Raw genomic sequence first — 14,025 nt, forward strand, 5'->3', positions numbered from 1 at the left:
TTCAAAAGTTAGAGGGGGGGGACACATTTTTTTTTCTTTCGGGGCGATTATCTCCGATTATATTCACTTTAACAAAAAATGTTTCTTGAAAACCCCTATTAGTTTTGAAAGACCTTTCCAACAATACCTGACACTCTAGGGTTGAAGCGAAAAAAAAAATTCACCCCCACTTTACGTGTAGGGGAGGTACCCTAAAAAAAATTAAATTTTTAGATTTTATTGTACGACTTTGTCGGCTTTATTGATTTATATATCCATGCCAAATTTCAGCTTTCTAGCACTAACGACCACGGAGCAAAGCCTCGGACAGACAGACAGACAGACAGACAGACGGACATGGCGAAACTATAAGGGTTCCGTTTTATGCCATTTGGCTACGGAACCCTAAAAACGAAATAGGATAGAAATATAAAAATGAGCCTTGAAAACCTAACTGCTTGGCAAAGAGAACAAGTTGCCAAACGTGAACTATGCATCATTGAAGAGTTTCGTTCTGTTCATCATCAGCAGTTCCACTTCATCAAATGTCACTTCTACAAATGTAAATACTTGATTTGTTAATGAAAATACTAAGATCACTATATATATATGCCTTTAACATTTGAGGAGTTCCCTCGAGTCCTCATGGACCCCATCGTCAGAATTCGAACTTGACAAAAAATTGTCTTGAAAATCTAATTTGCTTAACAAACACAACGAAGAGAACAAGTTGCCAAACGTGAACTATGCATCATTGAAGAGTTCCATTCTGATCATCATCAGCAGTTCCACTTCATCACTTGTCACTTTTTTAAATGTAATTGCTTGATTTGTCAAAGAAAATACAAAAATCACTATATGTGTGCCTTTCATATTTGAAGAGTTCTCTCGATTCCTCATGGACCCCATCGTCAGAACTCGAACTTGACATAAAATTGTTTTGAAAATTTCATTTACTTAACAAACACAACGAAGAGGAGAAATCGCCAAACGTGTACTATGCGTCGTTGAAGAGTTCCACTCTGATCATTATCAGCAGTTCCACTTCATCAAATGTCACTTTTTAGGGTTCCGTAGTCAACTAGGAACCCTTATAGTTTCGCCATGTCCGTCTGTCTGTCTGTCTGTCTGTCTGTCCGAGGCTTTGCTCCGTGGTCGTTAGTGCTAGAAAGCTGAAATTTGGCATGGATATATAAATCAATAAAGCCGACAAAGTCGTACAATAAAATCTAAAAATTTTTTTTTTAGGGTACCTCCCCTACACGTAAAGTGGGGGTGAATTTTTTTTTTTTTGCTTTAACCCTAGAATGTGGCGTATCGTTGGAAAGGTCTTTCAAAATGAATAGGGGTTTTCAAGAAACATTTTTTGATAAAGTGAATATATTCGGAGATAATCGCTCCGAAAGAAAAAAAAATGTGTCCCCCCCCCTCTAACTTTTGAACCATGGGTCCAAAAAATATGAAAAAAATCGTGGAAGTAGAGCTTAACAAATACATTAAATGAAAACTATAGCGGACATGATCAGTTTAGGTGTTTTTGAGTTATCGCAAAAAAAAAATCCCTTCATAGTAAAAAGACTTACTTTAATTATAGTTACTGATTATGCAAATTTGCCTATTTGTTTAACTCGGGTGAAAGGTACCGTTTCATCCCTTGATTAACAATTTACTATACTTTAAGCTCCAGTTTAGCTTATTGTGACGGAAGAGTAACTACGGAACCCTACACTGAGCGGGGCCCGACATGCTCTTGGCCGGTTTTTTTAAATGTAAATGCTTGATTTGTTACAGAAAATATAAAAATCACTATATGTATGCCTTTCACATTTGAAGAGTTCCCTCGATTCCTCATGGATCGCATCATCAGAACTTATTTTTGACAAAAACGGGACCAATCTGTATATATATTAATTCAAACAAAAAAATAATTTTCGAAATCGGTTCAGAAATGACGGAGTTATGGAGTAACAAACATTAAAAAAAAAAACACAACCGAATTGATGACCTCCTCTTTTGAAATCTTGAAGTCGTTTAAAAATAAAAGAAAACATTGAAAAAAAAAACAAAAACTAATGACTTAATCAACTTACATTGACAGATAAGCCAGGTATGCAAGTTATGAAGTTATGGGTTACAAACATATTTAAAACTAATTAGAATAAATTTATCACTGAATTTTCATACATACATACATATACTAAATAAACACATTACCCTCGTTTGCGTTGTCTGTCGGCTAAATAACTATCTCTCACCATTCAATTGTTGAAGTTAAGACCTACTTCTACGGATAGATGGCACTATGGGTTTAAATTAGTTACGTAATAATATGCATATATTATACAATTTTTAAATACCATCAATGAGACATATTATTCATAATATAATTTTAGTTATTTTACTTATTCAAATTTGACTTTTACCACTAAAATCAATAGCAAAATTGATTAAGTGACAATGAATATATTAAATAAGATTAAAAAATATATATCTCGGCTAAACGTGAAGAATGACGAGTCCTTATGAGAAACAAAATAAGTATCTGTCTGCTCACAATCAACGAGTAAAATTAGAATTCATCATAAAATATTGATATTTAAAACGTGTACTACTGCTACTAATACTACGTGTTATACTGGTACTTCTACTACTTTTCTTCGTCAATAGATGGCGTTAGAGGTATATATTTGATCTAAATGTAACTTGAACTTTGCTTCATATTGAAAACTATCGAAAACGTAGCAGCTATATTTTTCTTGAATGTTCCATAATTTTGCGGAATCCTTCTAGAATCTACCCTTTTGCTACTTATTGAACTGAAAGGGCCAATATACCTAAATGTGTATAAGCCGAATTGCAAGATTTATCGATTTTAATGGTTTTATAGTTTCGATATTAATAAGAATAAGCTTATCACTGAATGTATACACATACATATACTGATAAACACATTTCCCATTGGCGTCGCTTGTCGGGTAAATAATCTCTTTCAGCATTTAATTGTTGCAGTTTTCTGCTAGTTCTACGGATAGATGGCGCTACGGGTTCAAACTGGTTACATGCATATTAATAATTTTTAAAATGTTATTTTTTTCAGTTTTGTTATATGGGTAAATGTTAGCAATGAGATATTTATTATACGAGTAATTTTAGTCATGTCCGTCTGTCTGTCCGATTATGTCACAGCCACTTTTTCCGAAACTATAAGAGCTATACTGTTCAAACTTGGTATGTAGATGTATTATATAAACCGCATTAAGATTTTTACACAAAAATTGAAAAAATAACAATAAATTTTGGGAGTTCCCCATACTTAGAACTGAAACTCAAAAAAACTTTTTTCATCAAACCCATACGTGTGGGGTATCCATGGATAGGTCTTGATAAATGATATTGAGGTTTCTAACATCATTTTTTTAAACTGAATAGTTTGCGTGAGAGACACTTCCAAAGTGGTAAAATGTGTGTCCCCCCCCCCCCCCTGTAACTTCTAAAATAAGAGAATGATAAACCTAAAAAAAATATATGATATACATTACCATGCAAACTTCCACCGAAAATTGGTTTGAACGAGAACTAGTAAGTATTTTTTTTTAATACGTCTTAAATGGTACGGAACCGTTCATGGGCGAGTCCGACTCGCACTTGGCTGCTTTTATTACTTTTTTTTTCTTTCGGAGCGATTATCTCCGAATATCTTCACTTTATCAAAAAATGCTTGTTGAAGACCCCTATTAGTTTTGGAAGACCTTTCCAATGATATGCCACACTGTAGGGTTAAAGCAAAAAAAAATAGATTTTATTGTACGACTTTGTCGGCTTTATTGATTTGTATGCCGAATTTCAGCTTTCTAGCACTAACGACCACGGACCAAAGCCTCGGACAGACGGACATGGCAAAACTATAAGGGTTCCTAGTTGACCACTGAACCCTAAAAAGACGTTTTAACATTTCTAACAACATAGCAAAACAACCAACGTAATTTGGCCGGGTTAGACGTGTGCGCCGCGCCGGCGCGCCGCCGCCGCCGGGCTTTTTTGGCACGCCGCCTCCGCCGATTAATGATCGGCGTGAAATCGGCGTGACCTTGAGTGTTGTTAATTAGCTATTCCAAGTTGGTATTTGGATTACAATATGTTTTTTTGTATTATGTATGTTACACTTGTCAATTATACATCGATTATTAATTAATGCCAGCTGCACAAACTATTTGACACACCGATTAAAGTAACTGAGTAATCCTCAGTATTCAGCGTCAAGAAAGATGAGGGAGCGATATATGAAGTAGGATTTTATACTGTTGTATTGCGAATTCACATTCCGAAGCGCTGGTGGCCTAGCGGTAAGAGCGTGCGGCTTGCAATCCGGAGGTCGCGGGTTCAAACCCCGGCTCATACCAATGAGTTTTTCGGAACTTATGTACGAAATATCATTTGATATTTACCAGTCGCTTTTCGGTGAAGGAAAACATCGTGAGGAAACCGGACTAATCCCAACAAGGCCTAGTTTACCCTCCGGGTTGGAAGGTCAGATGGCAGTCGCTTTCTTAAAAACTAGTGCCTACGCCAAATCTTGGGATTAGTTGTCAAGCGGACCCCAGGCTCCCATGAGCAGTGGCAAATGCCGGGACAACGTGAGGAAGAAGGGAATTGAGAATTCACATTGCCTCACAATTTATACGAAGGCAGAATGCTCCGTCATTAAATGACTTACAATAAATTACAACAAAACAAAGGGCTCTTGTACCATGGGACCTCAAGGTGGAACAGAAAAGGAAAATTAACTGCCTAATGTTGCGAACTTGCGACCATCATCCTTGATTATTTGCTTGCGTCTTAAACGGTAGTGGAGTCCAGCAAAAATCTGAGTACATTGATGCGCGAACACTCTCGAGACCTTGGGTTTCCTAAAAATGTCGTGTGTCAAAAATGTCGAGAAATAGAAAGAGAGACGACTGTAGATTCACTGTTTATCTGACGTACCGCGTAAACGCTTGCCCTACGGAAATGTGGAATGGGTGAAAAAACATTTTCATGTCACTCGTTGCTATGGTTACAGTCACCTGGGTCACTGGGGTTTTCAATTAACAACATCTTTTGTAGTCGTTATAAGCCCTTTCCCTAATGAGCCATCTAACAAGAATCATAATATGACTTTCTTGTAACAAACTGTGCCAGTATTGTCGCCTGCCTGTTTGAATAACAACAAGAAATACATAAATGGCAGCTTTTTTAGCTTTTTTTATAGCTCTAAATATAAAATACTAGTACATTACTATAGAGGCCGGGAAACGTAGGGTTGCAGGCCAAGTAGATATATACGGCTGAAGCCGGATAGAGATACGCGGCCGGCAACCCCGTTTCTCGCCAAGATATGTATAGTGCTTTTCTCAAACTTGCAATTAAAACAAAAAATTATAGTCAATTTGTTTTGTGGCGACCTACTCGGCTCGCCACTCTACCAGCGGTGTACAATAACCTTACGCGCGTAAGTCCACGCGCCAGCGCGATGCGCCAACGTCGTTGCTTAGCAACGAATATGCACAACAAATCACCGTACCAAGCTAACTGAAGCTAGTTGATGGTTGGATGCCAAGACGTTGTGTCACAATTTGACCTTAAAAACAAAAGAAGGTTGCTTTGCTTGCTTTTGGTGGGATTTCACTTCTTTTTGTAGAAACGTGGGCTTATTGATTTATTTTACTAGATTTTCTTATTTGACACAGTTTTTTTCTTTTTAGAAGTAGTTTTTTTATTATTATTTTGGTTTCTAATCAGGGTCACCAGGTACTCCAGATCTTCGATTATCCTAGTTTTTATAGTTTTCCCTTTATGTGGCCATTAAATCCTAACTCTGTACCAAATTTCAGCTCTCTGAGTTTATGGGAAGCACTAGTTCTATTTTGATGATCATGAGTGAGTGAGTGAGTGTCATAAAAGCGAAACTTTGCTTTCGCTTAACTTCGGAACTAAATGACCTACAGACTTGAAATTTTGGATTTTAAGTATGTGATTATAGCTTACTGGATGACGAATTGGAATTTCTGCGTTCTGGTTTTATCCAGAGGTTCTCAAATAGGGGCCTGAAAATGCGGCGAAATGGTTCCAGTAAAGCATGGTACGGCAGTGTTTGGTTCGCGCTTGACTTGGCGGGGGCACTGCCGTGCCCCCAGATTAATTGCATTAAAATAGTTATTTTTACAACACTAGCATGCTCTCTTTATTGTTCAAAAACTGGTGAGAAAGTTGCATTTTATACACTTGTGGTGCAAATCAAATGCAAATTTTGAGTTATGTCCTTATGTTGGCTGGTAGAATTGACTTTTTAGGGTTCCGTAGCCAAATGGCAAAAAACGGAACCCTTATAGATTCGTCATGTCCGTCTGTCTGTCCGATTCTGTCACAGCCACTTTTTTCCGAAACTATAAGAGCTATACTGTTCAAACTTAGTAAGTGGATGTATTCTATGAACCGCATTAAGATGTTCACACAAAAATAGAAAAAAAAACAATAAATTTTGGGGGTTCCCCATACTTAGAACTGAAACTTAAAAAATCTTTTTTCATCAAACCCATACGTGTGGGGTATTTATGGATAGGTCTTTAAAAATGATATTGAGGTTTCTAATATCATTTTTTTCTAAAATGTATAGTTTGCGCGAGAGACACTTCCAAAGTGGTAAAATGTTGAACAAGATCTAATAAGATTTTTTTTTAATACATCTTAAATTGTACGGAACCCTTCATGCGCGAGTCCGACTCGCACTTGGCCGCTTTTTAATGATGATTTGAATGATAAATACCTATATTAAATAACAGACTTCTGAATTGATTTGCTTTGATATAGTTTGATAATTTACAGTTAGTATTTTCTTTGTTGGTGTGGTGAAAAAAGTTGTTTCACCTTGTGCCTTGAACCCTCGCAACACTCAAGATTCCATTTTTCGAACCACTCGCTGCACTCGTGGTTCAGTTTAATAATCTTTTGCTGGCACGGGTATCAATATTAGCACGAGAGGTTAAACAACAAATTAGCCCCTTGTATGACAAACCATAAGTAGTAAGTTTTTCAAATCAAAACATGCCTACATAATCTTATACCTTTAAACGAGCAATTCTTGTATATATATATATATATATATGTATATATGTTTCCGGGATCTCGGAAACGGCTCTAACGATTTTGCAGAAATTTGGTACATGGGGGTTTTTGGGGGTAAACAATCAATCTAGATTAGTCTTATGTTTGGGAAAACGCGTGTTTTCGAGTTTTCATGCGTTTTTCTTTCTACGCAGAATATGGTCGCTAATTTCGTGTTGTCGGCCACTGTCCGTATGGACCAGCGGGTTAAGACGCGGACTGCTAAGCGAGTGTTACGGGTTCGAATCTCGCCCGGCGACTAACTTTTTTTGTTATATGATCAAGCTTTATATAATTTTTTTATTTTTATTGTTTTAGACAATATTTAAAATAGTAAAAAAATGTAGATAAGATTATCACCTATACACCACCATATTACAATAAATAGTTATAACCGAGCAATGCTCGGTCGCCCAGGTACTACAGTGTTATAATACTTATAATAACAAAATAAGTACTGCACGTAACAAAACAAAAGGCAAAGAAAGAGACCCATTAACGTTTAGGTCAAACTGAGCAACTCTTACTATGGGACCAACCCCGAAGTCACGAAAAAAAATTGACTCTCCCATAGGAAATTTCAACATCAGACCAGCAAAATGTATGAAACAGCCAAATTATTTTCGTGATCTCAGGTTTTGTCCCATAGTAAAAGTTGCTCACTATGACCAAAACATTATTGGGTGTATTTTTTTGCCTTCCGTTCTGTTACATACTGTATACTGCAATTAGGTTTATTTTATGTCACGAGATGGCGCTAGAGGTAGATTTAGAACCATCATGATTCATTTTGAAAACTATCCAAAACGCCAGTACGCGGCTATGTTTGATTGAATGTACGATAATATGGACGTGTCGTTCTAGAATCTACCTCCATCACCATCTATTGACATAATATTGAGCTTAAAATAACAATACAATGGTGTAAAAATCGAGTTGCCAGATTTGTAAAGTTTTAATTGTTTTACAAGTGTGATATGACAGCATAACTTTAAAATATAGAATAGTTCATATTGTTGCAACAAAAAATTAAATTTAGTTCTTAAAAGCATACACAATATAGTGTAAACGGATATATATTGCAATTAGGTTTTTTTTCTCTCACAAGATGGCGCTAGGAGTAGAGTTAGGTGGCTAGTCAATGTCAAAATGAACTGAATTGCATCCGAAACGGAAATACCGCAGGCGACAGTTCCTTCCACAGTTTAGCTGTGCCAGGCAGCAAGCTTCTGGAGAAACGAACAGTTGCTTTCTTAAGAAAACGAAGTGTTGGGAGCCTACGCCCGGACCCGGACCGTTCTAACGTGAGTCATTCTGTATTCGATGTAGCTGAAACTTCACATAGGTATATATGTGAGTTAAGTGACAATGCAATATTATGGTACCATCTGATGATGGACACAGGAGGTGGACATAGGAATTCCGCGACAAAACATTTTTTTTTGACGACCGGTCTGGCCTCGTGGGTATGAAGCCGATGGTCCCGGGTTCAAATCCTGGTAAGGGCATTTATTCGTGTGATGAGCATGGATATTTGTTCCTGAGTCATGGGTGTTTTCTATGTATTTAAGTATTTATAAATATTTATATATTATATATATCGTTGTCTAAGTACCCTCAACACAAGCCTTATTGAGCTTACTGTGGGAGTTAGTCAATTTGTGTAATAATGTTCTATAATATTTATTTATTTATTTATTTTTATTTATTTATTTATTTATTTTGAACCTGAGTTGGGCTATACCTCCAAGTATTCTATGATTCTTCTAGGCTACAATTAGTGCAATAGGTTAGGAAACTGTACCCCTAGTGTAAATAAATTCGATTTTGAAACGTGACGTACGCGTTTGCGTTTAGTCTCATTTTGTATTGGATTTAGAAAGAGCGCGCCAAGCGGGACGTTTTGGAAACTCAAAATCCTATACAAAATGAAACTTTACGCAAACGCGTTCGTCACGTTATGATGTCAATAAAATTTACATTTACACTAGGGGTACTGATCGAAGTAAGTTAGGTGATATGCCGTAGACGTCCGTACTGTTTTTTAGGGTTCCGTAGCCAAATGGCAAAAAACGGAACCCTTATAGATTCGTCATGTCCGTCTGTCTGTCCGATTCTGTCACAGCCACTTTTTTCCGAAACTATAAGAGCTGTACTGTTCAAACTTAGTAAGTGGATGTATTCTATGAACCGCATTAAGATTTTCACACAAAAATAGAAAAAAAACAATAAATTTTGGGGGTTCCCCATACTTAGAACTGAAACTCAAAAAATCTTTTTTCATCAAACCCATACGTGTGGGGTATCTATGGATAGGTCTTCAAAAATGATATTTAGGTTCCTAGGTAATATCATTTTTTTCTAAACTGAATAGTTTGCGCGAGAGACACTTCCAAAGTGGTAAAATGTGTGTCCAAAGTGGTAAAATGTTGAACAAGATCTAGTAAGAAGATTTTTTTATAATACGTCTTAAATTGTACGGAACCCTTCATGCGCGAGTCCGACTCGCACTTGGCCGCTTTTTTTCTCTTTATTAGGGTAAACAAACAGCCACTACAATAATAATTACTATATTGTTTACAATATGTGTGGCCCACAGCGATTACCACTAATTAATATAAATAATATTAATTCAGAGCGAAAGCTAAACACCGACAGTCTTAAGGACTCTTGGTGTCAACAAAAACATAGAATGGTTGGTTATGTATTTGGTAGGTACATGAAATACAGTACAAGAAACTAGAAGAAGTACTTAGTTTATAGGGTGTGTTAAAACATCAATAATACGGTTTTTATAAACATTTAAACTACAACCAAAAATATCTACGTGATTAAATTTTTTATTGTAAGTGCTGACAAGTCTGCGCAGAGGAGCGCGCTCACCAGCGTGCGTGCGGCAGCGGCCGGTGACGAACAGTTGGTGCGGGCGCGCCTCTCGCTGTCTACTGCGGCTGGGTACTCTATAACTAAGTTTATTGTTAAGAGCAATACAGTCAAACTGATTATTACAAATGCCGTGTAATACTAATGCTTCAAGTAATGAGCGCCTAGAGCTAAGATCTAACATACAATATTTCTTTAATAACTCTGGACAAGATAATCTACTGCGATGACAACGAAAATACATTGTATTAAGAAATTTTTTCTGAACGGTCTCGAGGGCCTCGTTATATTTATTGTAATAAGGGTTCCAAACAGATACATTATGTTCTAGTTGAGAGCGAATTAGTGATTTGAATAGGTGCAGATATGTGCTCGGATGACGAAATTCGGTACTGGAGCGCATCACAAAACCATACATCTTGAACGTTTACACAGGCGTTTTATCTTTTAAATGCAAACGTAACTCGGACTTAAATGTCCCTAACCCGTCTGCAAAAACCTCCGGGAACTCATCTATCAAGGATCTCGCCATTGAGTCGTCATCTGCAATATTATGACAATCGAATAACAATTTTGACTTTCCGATCCATGTTTGACCCATCAATGGCGGTCCCCCGTTTTTAATTACATGCAGTTTAAGTGTTTCCATATTATAGCCACAATTATAACCTATTGGTCGAATGGGGTGACCAATATATGAACGAAATATTAACTGTTGATTTTGAATCGGTAATCGGCCAAAATTCTACTTCCCGTGTCTACTTCAAAGTTACATGTCAAGTTTGCCACTTTTAGACACGTGAAACGGGTCGTCACACTCATTGCTCGCTACTAAATTATAGAAAGGACAATCGTTGCTGGCATCGCTATCGCTGTCTACGGGGTCTTTAAAATGTAACTGATCTCTTGTCTTTCCACTCCCACTACCGACTGCACTTTTAACTTTGCACATTACCTTTAAGTGACCCTTTAGTCCACAACTGTCACACGAATAATGCTTGAATCGACACCTGCCATCGACGTACCTCGCCTTGCTGCAGTGGCCGCCGACGCGTTGCTTGGTTTTGGCGCGCGCGGCGGCAGCGCCGGCGCCCTGGCCCGAGCTGAACCGATGGACCTCATATCTTCATTAAACAGCCCCGACACGAACTGATCACGAAGGCAAACCTCAAAGCAGCCGCTAAAATTGCACGGTTTTGCTAAACATTTTAATGCTTGAAGGTAGTCTCGAACACTTTCACCTTGCCGCTGTGTTCTCTGTCGAAACAAATGGCTTTCCGCTATCTCGGACCTTAGAGGCTCGAGGTGTTTTTTTACAAATCTTACGAGCTCTTCAAATGTTCTAGTTTCGGGGTTAACCGGTGCACACAGGTGCACATTAACTCGTAACATTCTGGTCCGACAACCGTCACTAACGTGGCTACTTTCAAGGTGTTAGGCAGTGTCTTACCTGAGCGCATAACTCGCGAACGCGAAGCGGCGCGGCGCGGTACGGGTGAATTAAATCCTTTGATTGAGTTTGATACCTACGGAAGTGTCCTACGTGGGCGATTTCCGAATGCCGTTGGGCCGCCGCGCCGCGCCGCGTCGCATTCGCGAGTCATCGTCCACGTTAGCCGCTGCGTTAGAAATTGAATTAACTTGTATATACTGTTCAACACGTCTCACATATGCGTCCCAATTACCGCTAGTGATATTAAAACACTCAATATGTCCAAAAGGCATATTTACCAGTAGCGGCGCGTGAAAATTCTGGCTAGGTAACTCGGAACAAAAAAAAATCTAATTTATCATTAGGTATGTACTTTTTTTCATGATAAAAGTGAAGCGTGCGCTAGGTGTATCCTTGGGCGCAACATTTTGCAGTTAATGAATAATCACCTTTGCCATACTATTATACACCAAAACATACAAAATTTCACGGGCTTAGTAACTGCACAAAAATTTGTTCACAAAACTAAATAAAATCACATAAAAATATTTAAAACTCTAATAATAACAACAAGCCTTGGTATCAACCGCGACGGGAGTGTTATCATAACATAATTCCATTTTCACCCACGATTTCTAAAACCTATTAATACTACAAACCTACAAACAGTACTTTCTTTGAAGAAACGTTCGTTATCAAATAATTAAACTTGAGATGAGACTACATAAGATACTTGGATTTTGTATTAAAATTTATCTTTTTTTAAAAGGTTTTTACAAAAATTGGTATTAATGATAGTAAAATACAATAAAATTTTACCCATATTCAATTCAATGTTTTTGTATGGCAATATTAAGCATACGCGCGGCAAACGCACCCGATTCAAAATTGTGAAACATTACACTCCAATATAAATTCAAATGAAGAAGCATGGTAATATAACTGAAGTTATCGCGGCCGTGTACAGAGGGCCTACCACGTACCACGAAGTTCGCAAATAGCGAGCATCTTTCTCTGTCACCCTAATTACGCTATTGGAGTAAAAGAGAAAGTTGCCCGCAATTTGCGTACTGCGGTATTCGCGGTAGGCCCCTCAGTACTCGCGGACTTTATGAATATGTGCGTGCATTTTTCCAATATAAACCTTATACTCATACGTTTAAGGTTTTTATTCAAATGAATAACTCGATACAAGACCGAGTTCCTTTTGTTAGATATGCCTTCTGGCCAGGGTAGGGGCTGATGAGGAGGCACCAAGGAAACACGTCCGTTCAACATAGAATGTATTCGAGAACGAAGAATTAAGCCTACCCACATTCAGTCGGCGCCTGATTACTAAATCTACCCACATATGTCACACCCCCCCACTTAGCCTATAGATACACTTATGCATTAGGTTAATAAGAATAAAATCATAATACTAATTGAAGTCGAACCCGTATCTTTTAACGGGTTTCCTAGTGCGGATCGGTCTGGGGCCCTCCCCGGAGGCCGGCAATGTAGGGGGCGCGGCCGGTGCACCCGGCAACGGTAAACCACTCACGACCCTTAACTCAGAATTGCTTGTTACCGGTTCTGGCACCCCTCCCGTCGTCGTATCAGTAGAAAATTCGTTTGGTGGTTATACCGAAATCGGAGAGTTTGGTACGGACACATCAATCGTGCTTGACCATTTATTTTTAAGCTGATCGATATGTCGTTTGATGGGTGGACCATTTTCCCTACCAACTATATAGTTGCGAGATCCTACTTTTTGTTCAATTTTCCCTCCTATCCATCTTTCCCCTCCTGTGTAATTACGTGCCCACACTTCCTCCCCGATATCCAACTGTCTAGACGTACCTCCCGCATACTCGACCTGTTTACGTTGACTCTGAATAACTTTATCTTCTACTTGCCTTCTACATTTCAATAGATCTAGACGAGACCTTAATGTCCTACGCTGTAAAAGAACCGCTGGTGACGTCCCGGTTGTACTGTGGTCTACATTTCGGTACGACAATAAATATGACTGTAACGCTGCGTCTACATCGACGCCATCGCGCAGAGCTTTCCGAACTACTCGCTTGCACAGTTTAACTGCCCCCTCTGCGGCCCCATTCGAGGAAGGATGGTATACCGGCGCAAATGTTATCTTAATACCATTAAAAGTCATAAAACGCTCATACTCTTTACTAGAAAACGGAGGCCCATTATCCGATACTATCTCTTTCGGTAGTCCAAAACGCGCAAATGTTTCCCGTAATACGCGAATTACGTCAGCGGCCGTAGTTTTATTCATTTTAAAGACTTCAATCCATTTCGAGGTTGAATCAATTAACACCAAAAATGAGGCACCTTGAATAGGGCCCATGAAATCGACATGTAACCGTGACCAAACCTCTGACTCGTATGGCCAGGGTTGAGGTACCGCCCTAGCCGGAGCCGTACTCTCTGCTGTACACGCGGTACACGCTTTACAGACGCTTTCAATTGCCGCACCGATGCCCGGCCACCACACAATGCTTCGTGCGATACTCTTCATCTTAACTATCCCCATGTGTCCGCTGTGCACCTCTTTCAACAAAGAATCCTGCAATTTCTTTGGAATG

At 38.5% G+C, this 14,025-nt stretch overlaps 1 long non-coding RNA gene across 1 annotated transcript in view; it reads right to left on the reverse strand.

The window, feature by feature from the left end:
- Window positions 1-5,737: 5,737 nt before the first annotated feature.
- Window positions 5,738-14,025, reverse strand: part of LOC133530322 (uncharacterized) — a 32,101-nt gene continuing 23,813 nt past the window's right edge. The window contains exon 2 of the long non-coding RNA XR_009801295.1: window positions 5,738-5,957. This is a non-coding gene — a long non-coding RNA (uncharacterized LOC133530322). The remainder of the gene's footprint in view (window positions 5,958-14,025) is intronic.

Source organism: Cydia pomonella, chromosome 22, assembly GCF_033807575.1.
Source record: "Cydia pomonella isolate Wapato2018A chromosome 22, ilCydPomo1, whole genome shotgun sequence".
In the NCBI taxonomy this organism is placed as follows: Eukaryota; Metazoa; Arthropoda; class Insecta; order Lepidoptera; family Tortricidae; genus Cydia; species Cydia pomonella.